This window comes from Camelina sativa, chromosome 8, assembly GCF_030686135.1.
Source record: "Camelina sativa cultivar CO46 ecotype springtype chromosome 8, ASM3068613v1".
Classification (NCBI taxonomy): Eukaryota; Viridiplantae; Streptophyta; class Magnoliopsida; order Brassicales; family Brassicaceae; genus Camelina; species Camelina sativa.
The window spans coordinates 4,405,383-4,416,951 of NC_141887.1; the positions used below are offsets into that span (position 1 = coordinate 4,405,383).

An 11,569-nucleotide genomic window follows, 5' to 3' on the forward strand; every position below is an offset into this window, starting at 1 on the left:
GTAACTCTTGATTGGATTAATAATAATAAGAAGAAGAGAAAACCTCCTTCGAGTTTCTCTAGTTTACAACACGTTATCAGCACGAGTTTGCCCTAAAACTCCAACTGAGAAAAACCCTAAAACCCTAAACCGTCGCCGCACACAAAGTCCATGTTCGTCCGAGCTCGGCGATCAGCTTCCGTCCGTGTTCGTGGTCGGCTACTGTTCGTGATCAGGTTCTCGTCCGTGACTAGTCCGAGTTCGTGGTCAGTTCCTGTCCGGGTGAGTTCCTGTTCGGAGATATGTTCGTGTTCGTAAGCAAGCTGTGTTCGTGATCGGTTCTTCCTCCTACCTAGACCGAGGTTCGTGATCAAGCTAAAAGTAAAACCGAGGTCTTTAGCTCCCGGTTCAATTCCAGTCAACCTCCAAACGGTGGAAGGTAAATAAATCTAAACCCCCTTAGAACCTATGAATCGAACATGATCTCTTAAATCTAATGGGACAATAAAACTTGCAATTATACAATCAACAAACCAAAACCTTAAAACCCTAAAACTTAAAATCGGATTGCTATAGGGTTGTTTTAGATTGTTTGCAATTAAACCAATTATGCCATGATTAAAATTCTGTTGATTGTTGATTGTTTGTATAAAATCGATGGCATGAAAACCCTAGAACTAAAACCTAAAAATTGAAATTATTAAAATTGCTTGTTCTAGGTTTGAATCCGATTATTAGTAATTGTTTGCTAAAATCAAAACCCTAAAATCTAAGATATTAAATAGGATTAATTCTATGTTTTACATAGAACCGTAAAACCGATTAGAAAAATTTCCAATTTAATTCGTTGGCTTTATCTAGTATATTTAAGAAATTTAAATATATTAGACAATATCCTAAAAGACTAGAAAATTTCCTAAAAACCTTTGTCCTAATCCTAAACTAGAAAAGGAAAAATCCTCCACCAATCTTGGAGTACTTTTCTAATTTATAAATGTTTGGTTGAAAAAAAAAAAAACTAGAAAAGGAAAAACTTATATAGGAAAAGGAAAACCTTAGTAAAAGGAAAAACTTAATAAAAGAAAATTCTTGCATGCTAGATCTTATATTTATCTAGGACTATTCTCATGCATATAATAGGCCACGAAATTATATAAATAAACAAGACATTATCCACTAGTATAATCGGCATGTTTCGGTCTCATATATACCGCATAGCCCAAACGAAAATAAATCCATGGTTCGGTCTTAAATACTGCATGGCTTAGACTATAACAAACGGCATGGTTCGGTCTCAAATACTGCATGACCCAAGAATATAACATTCGGTATGGTTTGCTCTCATATATACCACATAGCCTAAAGATAGAAAAAAAAATTACATGTTTCGGTCTCAAATACTGCATGATAATAATCGGGTGCCTGTTTTCTATTTTATAGATGGCAAAGATCGACAATCTCCAATATGCTGCACTTAACGTGTCTGGAGATAACTATCTCCAATGGGTTTTGGACACCAAGATCAACCTGAAATCAAAGGACCTATGCGAATGCATTGAGGATGATAACGATTGCACTGAAAGAAGTAAATATAAGGCGATATCACATATACGCCATCATCTTGCTGAGAGTCTCAAGAACCAATACCTTACAATAGAGAATCCTCTTGAGCTTTGGACAGAGTTGAAAAACAGATATGGACACCAAAAGACGGTGCTCCTACCAAAGGCTCAATTTGATTGGAAAAACTTAAGGATCCAGGATTTTAAAACCGTGGATGAGTATAACTCAGAGCTATTTAAGATAGTCTCAATCCTTAAGTTATGTGGTAAGGAGGTTACTGAGGAAGACTTGCTAGAGAAGACATTCTCAACCTTTCACACCAATAACATACTGCTTCAACAACAGTATCGTGAAAAGGGTTTCAAAAATTATGCAAGTCTCATATGTTGTTTGCTGCTTGCTGAGCAAAACAATGAGTTGTTGCTAATGAACAGTGCAATGAGACCTCCTAGTTCTGCCCCATTACCGGAAGCCCAAAAAGTCGATTTGACTAAGAAAGAACCCAAAGAACCCACAGAGCCAAAGAGACTAACTACGTCCATAAAAGCAAGTACCATGGCCGTGGCCGTGGTGGTCGTGGCAATTACCAAGGAAACCACTATGATGGTTACCGCCGTGGGAACCGGTCTGACTTCGGTCGTGGCCGTGGTAGAGGCCGCGGAATTCACAAACGCAACACAAGCCTAAATCGGTTTGTCACCGATGTGGTATGGGGAATCATTGGGCTAAGACGTGCAAGTCATCTAAGCATCTTATTGATCTTTATCAAGAGAGTTTGAAAAAGAATCCAGAAGCCAATTTGGTTCATCTCGATGGTGAAGGAGATTTCGACCATGAGAATGATGACCAATTGGATTATGAAACTTCGGATTGTCTAGGAGAGAATAATTAAAGATTGTCTTGATTTAATTTCTATGTTTTATGACTTTGAATTTCATTGGATTATAATTATGGTTTAAATTCAATTATTTTATATAAAATTATTTGTTTATGTTTAAAACATAATTCTTGTCCATATTAAGAAATGGCTAAGGACAAGAACAATGCCAATATTAGCACAATAGCGGGTATAACAAGATAATTGAAGGCTATGGCCAGACACACATCTTGAACTAAGTGATGCCTTATATCCAACCAGCTCAAAAGGAGCTTATTATTACTGAAATCACCCAAGGATCTAAGAAAATCCTAGAGTCTATACCTGCACTAGCCACTGGTTTATACCATGCTAAGATTAATATGATAGAGGCTAATTTGGCAATGAATAAAATGTTCAATGAACAATTCACTTTATGGCATGACCGGCTTGGCCATCCAGGTTCTAACATGATGCGTAAGCTGATAATAAAATCTAAAGGGCACACTCTAAAAGGGGGAAGAGTTATTCCTAAGAATCTCACGTGTGTAGCATGTGCACAAGGAAAACTCATTATAAGGCCATCACCAGTAAAAGTTACTAAAGAAACTTTAAATTTTCTGGAAAGGATACAAGGAGATATATGCGGACCAATACACCCACCTTGTGGGACGTTTAGATATTTTATGGTCCTAATCGACGCATCAAGTAGATGGTCGCATGTTTGTCTATTGTCAACTAGAAACCTTGCGTTTGCTAGATTGCTGGCCCAGATTATACGTCTGCGAGCCCACTTTCCAGATTTTCCACTTTATACGTCTAGACAATGCTGGTGAATTTACATCCCAAGCGTTTAATGAATATTGTATGTCCATGGGGTGAGTGTGGAACATCCTGTGGCACATGTCCATACACAAAATGGATTAGCTGAATCCTTCATTAAACGGATCCAATTAATTGCTCGACCATTACTCATGAGGTCGCAGCTTCCTGTGTCGGCTTGGGGACACGCAGTATTACATGCAACAGAGCTTATACGCATCAGGCCATCTAGTGAGCATAAATATTCACCATTCCAATTATTAACGGGTCATGAGCCAGACATATCCCATCTAAAAACATTCGCGTGTGCCGTTTATGTACTGATTGCTCCACCATAGAGAACTAAGATGGGACCTCAAAGGAGGATGAGAATATATGTTGGATATGATTCTCCCACCATTATTAAGTATCTTGAGCCAACTACGGTGATTTCTTTAAGGCCACATACGCGGACTGTCAGTTTGATGAAACCGACTTTCCCAAATTAGGTGGAGAGACAAACAAGCTGGTCAAAGAAATTTCATGGAATCAAACATCCTTAAATTGGCAAGATCCTCGGACTCTAGCATGTGATGCAGAGGTCTTAAAGATAATACATTTGCAAAAGCTAGCTAATCAATTGCCAGATTCCTTTGTTGACCCTAAGAGAGTAATAAAATCATACATACCAGCTTGTAATGCACCAGTACGTATTGATGTTCAAAAGGAACACAATAATCAAGTTGCTACAGAGTCTAAGGCCCGTTTGAAACATGGTAGACCAATAGGTTCCAAAGATAAGAACCCTCGGAAATCTAAGAAAGGTGCAAATCAAACCGAGGTTAAGGAAATAACAGATATGGCCGCGGCAAATCCTAAGGTACTGAATGAGGTTTGGGACGCTGAACCTCAAAGTCCTGATGGTATTGATAATAATGAGATCTCAATAAATTATATCATGTCTGGAATTCAATGGAACAGAAAAGATGTCGACATCAATGAAATATTTGCATACAAGGTAGCACTTGAAATAAATGAGGATCATGAACCCACGTCCATTTTAGAGTGCACTCAAAGACCAGAATGGTTAAAATGGAAAGAAGCTATCGACGTGGAATTAAGTATTAAAGAAAAGGAATGTGTTTGGTCTGATCTTAAGGACACCATTCGATATAAAGCCAGTTGGACATAAATGGGTCTTTGTAAGAAAGAGAAATGAGAATAATGAAATCGTGAGATATAAGGCACGGCTTGTCGCACAAGGATTCTCTCAAAGACCAGGAATAGATTATGAGGAGACATACTCCCCTGTGATGGATGCAACGACTTTTAGATTTCTAATAAGTCTGGCTATAAGAGAAAAACTGGATTTACTGTTAATGGATGTTGTAACCGCATACTTATATGGTCCACTGGATAATGAGATATATATGAGATTACCAAAGGGTATTTAGCTCAAAGATAAGAGCGGTTCTCGAGAACAATATTGCATAATGCTAAACAAATCCCTTTATGGACTTAAACAAAGTGGGTGTATGTGGTACAATAGATTGAGTGAGTACCTAGCTAAAGAAGGCTATAAGAATGATCCCATCAGTCCATGTATTTTTATAAAGAAGTTTGCAAACAAAGGGTTTGTAATAATAGCAGTATATGTGGATAATTTAAATATCCTAGGAACCTCTGGGGAAATCGCCCAAACAGTCGAATATCTAAAGAAAGAATTTGAGATGAAAGACCTAGGCAAGACTAAATTCTGTTTGGGATTGCAACTTGAGTACATAAATGATGGAATCCTTGTGCATCAAATGGCATATACTGAAAAGGTACTCAAGAGATTTAATATGGACCAAGCTCACCCATTGCCTAGCCCAATGGTTGTGAGAAGCTTGAATTTGGATAGTGATCCATTTGGTCCAAAGAAGGACGATGAAGAAATTCTCGGTTCAGAAGTGTCATACCTCAGTGCAATAGGAGCGTTAATGTTCTTGGCTAGCCACACTAGACCAGACATATGTTTTGCCGTGAACCTCCTAGCTAGATTTAGCTTTTGTCCAACCCAAAGGCACTGGAACGGTATCAAACATGTATTGTGTTACCTACAAGGGACGACAGATTTGAGTTTATATTATACTAACTATAACAAAGAAGGTTTAGTTGGTTTTGCTGATGCATGTTATCTATCGGATCCACATAATGCTAGGTCTCAAACCGGCTATGTATTTACACACGGTGGTACAGCTATTTTGTGGCGTTCTATGAAGCAAACCATTGCGGCCACATCATCTAATCATGCAGAGATTTTGGCAATGCATGAAGCCAGCCGTGAGTGTGTATGGTTGAGGTCGATGACTCAACATATCAGGACAGATTGTGGCATGACCGACGATAATGAGCCTACAATTATCTATGAAGACAATGCGGCCTGCATCGCACAGCTCAAGGAAGGTTATATCAAGGGAGATCGGACAAAGCATATTTTACCTAAGTTCTTCTTCACACATGAACTACAAAAGGCCGGAGAAGTTCAGGTGGTACAAGTTCCTTCTTGTGACAAGTCAACCGATCTCTTCACCAAATCTTTACCGACGTCAACATTCAAGAAGCTCACACACCAGATTGGAATACGGAGACTTAAGGACTTCTAGGGATGCTTGGAACAGGGGGAGTAATGCGTGCTGTACTCTTTTTCCTTCACCATGGTTTTGTCCCAATGGGTTTTCCTGGTAAGGTTTCGATAAGCTCAAATTAAAACCCTAGAGTTACTCTCTCAAATTAAGAGATCACCGTAGTACTTAGGGATCGAATTCCACAAGGACTCAAGTCTACACAATAAATTATAGAGTTTTATGAATTACGCTAAACAAGATAATTTAAATTAAAAAGGCAATGCAAAATATTAAATTAAACTGTTGTAAATTCAGAATATCAAAAAGTTAGGCCTAGGGAATTTCTCAGGAAATTACAAATTATTAAACCAAGAAATAATTAGGATTCAAGAAATTAAGAACAGATCTAGAACTCTAAACTCTTTTGTAAAAAAAATCAGTTCTCACAACAAATATTATCTAAATTTAAAACCAGAAAATCCAAATCTCTTTGTAAAATTCTAGGTTAAAAATCAGCTTTAAATTCAGGTTTAGATAAGTTCACAAAATTACTAAATCAAATCTCTTTGCAGAAAGTAATTTTGCTCATCAAAGGTTTTAATCAGGAAAATCGATTATATTCTCATATCAATTTATTTTCCTAAGGTATTAATTCTAGGTGATCAATCAAGAATTAATATGAAGAACAACCTAAGATGAAGATCTATAAAGATAATGAATCCTAAATAAACAGATCTAATAAATCATAAAATCCCTGTGAAAAACCCTGAACCTAACAAGCAAACTACTCAGACATGTTTAATGAAGAACAAAACATAATTCTGAATAATAAGCAATTTAAATTAAAAGAGTAAAATGGAGTTCAAGAATTCTTCTCTCAAAACAGATCTCTCTCTCCAAAGCTCTCAAAATCTCACAAGATTCCAGAAAAATAAAACTTGCTAGAAAATAACTTTCTGAATCGAATCCAACTTCTCTTCCTTGATGAATTGCTCCAAAATGATCCAAATCGCTTCACTTTGCTCCATCCATGCTAAAATCCTAGAAAACATGTAAAGACTCAAAAACATCCTAGAAAACAAATCAAAAGACTCTAAAAGAGTCCTTATATCATGGTTAAAAACCACAAAAACCATGATATTTCAACTCCCCCAGACTTAGCCTTTGTTTGCCCTCAAGCAAAAAATAAGTTTAGACCTGTGAAAGAGGTTTGAAAAGTGGGAACTCACTCAACTGCATGATGATTCTTATTCGCACTCTACATTTACCTGACTCAAGAACTTACTTCTTATACTTAACCATGATAAGCATCAACATTCCTTACTCAAATCCCACAGTCCTTTGGAATCTCTGAAATCTCCATTGTCAACTCATTAGTCAATATAAAGCACAAATAAAATGAATTCTTACCAAAAGAATATCGATCAATGGCATATGGACTCTCTTCAGACCAAGACATTCTCCATACATCTCCTTTCCTCTCCCTTTTCTCACTTCCAAGGGGTTGATTTTTTTTTTAAAACATTTTCTCTTTTTTTTTCTTTAAATCAAAAGTGTAAGCGAATACCGGGGTCATTGGTAATTTACCTACCCCTCGTTTCCAAACTTTGTGTGATCATTTGACTCAAGAGTAGAATAATGAGGTCACATGTAATTTACCTACCTCTCTAAACTGATCAAAATCATCTCATCTTTTGTTCCCTTCTCTTCTTTTATTTTCTGATCTTTGTTTTTTAGTACTGAAGGGAAGAGAGAGGGGAGACATACTTTGAAAAATTGCACAGTCTTGTATGGCCCGAAGAAGAAGTCTAGTCCACTGATTTCCAACCCCAAAATAAGAGATTAAATCCGGTTAAAATCCTGATAAAAGTTGAGACAACGTTAGATCAATCAGATATCCATTGAATAAGGGCTTTCGAGATTGTTGCTAAGGTTCTTAGTCTTTCTAAGCTTCAGTTCTGAGATCAAGCATAAACAAATAATCATTAGAGTGTTAGCCAAATAAAAGAAATCATTAATCAAGATCATACTTCCCAAAGACAAAAAAAAAATTTGAAAAATTTGACTCAAACTTTATGGTTTTGACTGACACAACTGGAACTTAAAAACAAAAATGTAGTTAGTAGATAACATCACCCAGACTTAAACAACACTGTCCCCAGTGTTATCAAGTAAGAAGAAAGCTAAAAGAAACAAAAATGTATGGAAATTGTAACGAAAAGATGAACTGATTCTCGGGTTACCCAGCGGTGTCGACCGACACCATTTCAGCGTCAATCGACACTCATCATGAATGGTGGTTTTTGGCCGTAACTCCTTGTTAGTTGCAGTTAGTTGTGTTGATGTTTTGTTGGATCAATCCTTGGATGATTATTCTGTTAAGAAACACTCAAACACAAGTTAAAAGCAACATGATAGATAGACAATTCATAATTTCAAACAAAAATCAAACAAAAACTGACTCAATGCAAAAATGAAAATGACTCAAAAGGAAAAGAAAAACCTATAAGTGGGTTGCCTCCCACTAAGCGCTTGTTTTCAGTCATTAGCTTGACTGTGTTGAAGCTCAGACATCGGGTGGATCAGAACGTGGCAGTGAATGCCTCCGAGAAAATGTCCTCTTCATCCAAGGTGGTGTATAAGCAGTAGAAGAGTGAGGTCTACCAAGGACATGAGGATCCGGACCAGGGCGTGATTTAGGGATGGGTTTGCTTCTCTTATGTTCTACAAAATCATCAACAGAAGAAACAAGCGTTCTACGATAATCTCGTGGCTTGGTTAACTGCAAAATAGTTTTTGTATCTTTGAAATTCTTATTGATGATAGGAGGGGGTTTGGGTGAAGAAAATGCATACCTTGGCCTTACCTGAGGACTATGGAGTGTGGAGTTGGGAGGTTTCTGCTTGGGAACAGCTTTCTGACTTGAAGCATAGAGAATGTCTTGCGAGCTCTTAGTTCTGGTCAAGTGTGGGCTCGGTCGTGGAGGGGTGTCGACCGACACCCAGTTGGTGTTGATCGACACTGAGCCTGATGCTCGAATATCAGAAACTTCCTCAACTGAAAAAGTTTGTCCATCAATAGTAGGAGCCCTCCTTAGCTTATCCATCTCAAATTTCATATCCAAACCATCCACATTCAGTGTTATGTGTCTCTTATGCACATCTATGATAGCACCAGCTGTAGCTAAGAAAGATCTTCCTAAGATGAGAGGATCTTTAGGCTCTTTATCATACTTCAGCACCACAAAGTCAGTGGGAATCATGAAATTTCCAACCTTAATTGGAATATCCTCTAAAACACCTTCAGGAAATCTTCGGGAGCGATCACCAAGATAAGAGAAATGTAAGTTGGCTTGAATTTTGTCATCCCAAGTCTCACAACAACAGAATGTGGCATCAGATTAATACTAGAGCCAAGATCACAAAGTGAGTGAGAAAACCTTCCTGATGAGATTGAGCAATCAAGTACAAAGCTTCCAGGATCTGGTAACTTCTTTGCAGTCCTACACTGAATTGTTGCACTCATTCTCTCAGAGACTACCACTTCTTGCTTCCACTTTTTCCTCCTTTGAACAGGCTTAGTTAGCAAAGCTCCTTCCTCAGGGCTCAAACCATTGGATACCATTCTTTTCACATACCGCTTAAGTGGTGGTGAAAGCTTTACTGCATCAATCAAAGGCATCTCAATCATCACCTTATCCATCATTGCCTTGCATCTAGCTTCCTCCATCTCCTGCTTGGACTTTCTTGGCTTAGGAAAAGGAATCTTCGGTTTGTACACCCTCTCAGCAGCTGGAACCTGAGATTTTGCAGTTTCGGGTTCTGTCTGAGAGGGGTGTCGACCGACACCCAGGTGGTGTCGATCGACACCATCATCTGAACCCAAGAATTTGGTCAATTTTTCTCCATGTTCTGCAGAAACAATTGCACCAGCATCTTCATCTCTCACTGATATGGCATTGCAAGCATGCTTGGAGTTTGATTCAGTTCTTCCAGGAAGAAAACCATCTTGCCCTTTAACAGACCCAGCTGTCTGTGCCACTTGACTCTCCAATTGCTTAACATGTACATTCAGTGCATCAATCCTTCCAGTAAGCTCTGTGTAGACATTATCAATCTTCCCATTGAATGTCACTGTCGTATTCTCTTGTCCCTGAAGAAGCTGCTCAAGCATGACTTCCATTCTACTCTCAGAAGGAGTTTGTGGAGGTGGAGACTGATAGGAAAAGTTCCCATAAGTCCTTGTGAAGTTGTTCCCTTGTTGTTGCTTCTGAAAATCAGGCTTAGGAGTGTAGTGTAGCCCAAAGAGTTCCCACTGTAAGGCTTGTTGCTTTGCTGATTACCGAATCTCTGACCCTGATTTCCATAGACAAAGTTGACATCTACTTCTTCATTCCCTGTCTTAGGTTGTGGCTCAAATGTCTCAACTTCAGCAGCAAAGTGAACCGATTTCTTACCGACCAGGAGATTATGAACTGAACCAAGCTTAGCATTAACAGAAGCTAGCTGGTTTGAATCAAATCCTCCATGCAATCTCTTCCTTTCAGTATCTACTCTTTTAGTGTTATTGCTGGAAGCCAAATTCTCAATCAAAGCTTCAGCATCTTCTGGAAATCTTGTCTTGAAGTTTCCATGGCTTGCAGCATCCAAAGCTAGCTGATATTCCCAGTCAATTCCTCTGAAAAAGATGCTTAACAGCTGCACTCTTGAAAAACCATGGTGTGGACAGTCCCTCTGATAAGCTTTGAATCTCACCCAAGCTGCTTTGAAAGCCTCATCTGATCTCTGTTTAAAGGAGGACAGCTTGACTCTTAGCTCATCTAACATTGCATCATCATAAAAGTAGTTGAGAAAAGCCACTTTGACTTGTTGCCAAGATGTCAAAGATCCAGCTGGTAACTGCTTCAACCACTGAGATGCCTCTCCTGCAAGTGAGTAAGGAAAGAGTTTGCAGTAGATGTAATTCTCAGTCACTCCATTAGCCTTGATACTGGTCACAAGATCCTCAAAATGCTCAATGTGTTCCAAAGGCTTCTTATTGGGCAGGTTAGAGAAAGGTCTCTGCCCAACTAGTTGAAAGTATGCAGGTTTCAACTCAAAATCATTCCTCTGGAATGGAGGAGGAACAATAGCAGACCGGTTCTCATACACAAGATCAGCCCGGTTGTAGTCAGCAATGGTCTTGATCAAGTCTCGATTGTTCTCCTGTCTTGGAACTGGGTTATTAGCGTGGTTTGCAGCTCCACGTTCGTCTGCTAGAAGGGGGTGTCGATCGACACCCAGTTGGCGTCGATCGACACCCAGTTGGCGTCGATCGACACCATCGTCCTGCACGTCTCCGACAACGATTTCAGCAATTACGTTGCCCTCAGCATCAATCTTTTGGCCCTGCTCATTGCACAAGTGGCCCTCTTGATCCCTCAAAGCACCATCCTCATCACGAATCAAAATGATTGTGTAACCATCTTCAACGATTTGGCTGCTTTTTGGTTTTCACGCTCAAGTTTTCCCAACTCTTGGTTTGAAAGCTTCACAGTAGGACCAGTCTTGTTGCTCCTTGTGTTAGGCTTATTAGGCATGTACCTGAACCACCAAAGAGAAGAAAAACAAAAACGTGTAAGTAGAAAATAAAAAGAAAAATTTATACGAAATTAAAACTCAAATCTAATGGTAGATCAAAGAGTCCCCGGCAACAGCGCCAAAATTTGATAAGCTCAAATTAAAACCCTAGAGTTACTCTCTCAAATTAAGAGATCATTGTA

The 11,569-nt window shown here is 38.7% G+C and overlaps 1 non-coding gene across 1 annotated transcript; it reads left to right on the top strand.

Moving 5' to 3' along the window:
* The first annotated feature begins 10,518 nt into the window (after positions 1 to 10,518).
* On the top strand, positions 10,519 to 10,625 carry LOC147939669 (small nucleolar RNA R71). The gene has a single exon (XR_015564901.1). It is a non-coding gene; the product is annotated as a small nucleolar RNA R71 (small nucleolar RNA).
* Positions 10,626 to 11,569: the final 944 nt, after the last annotated feature.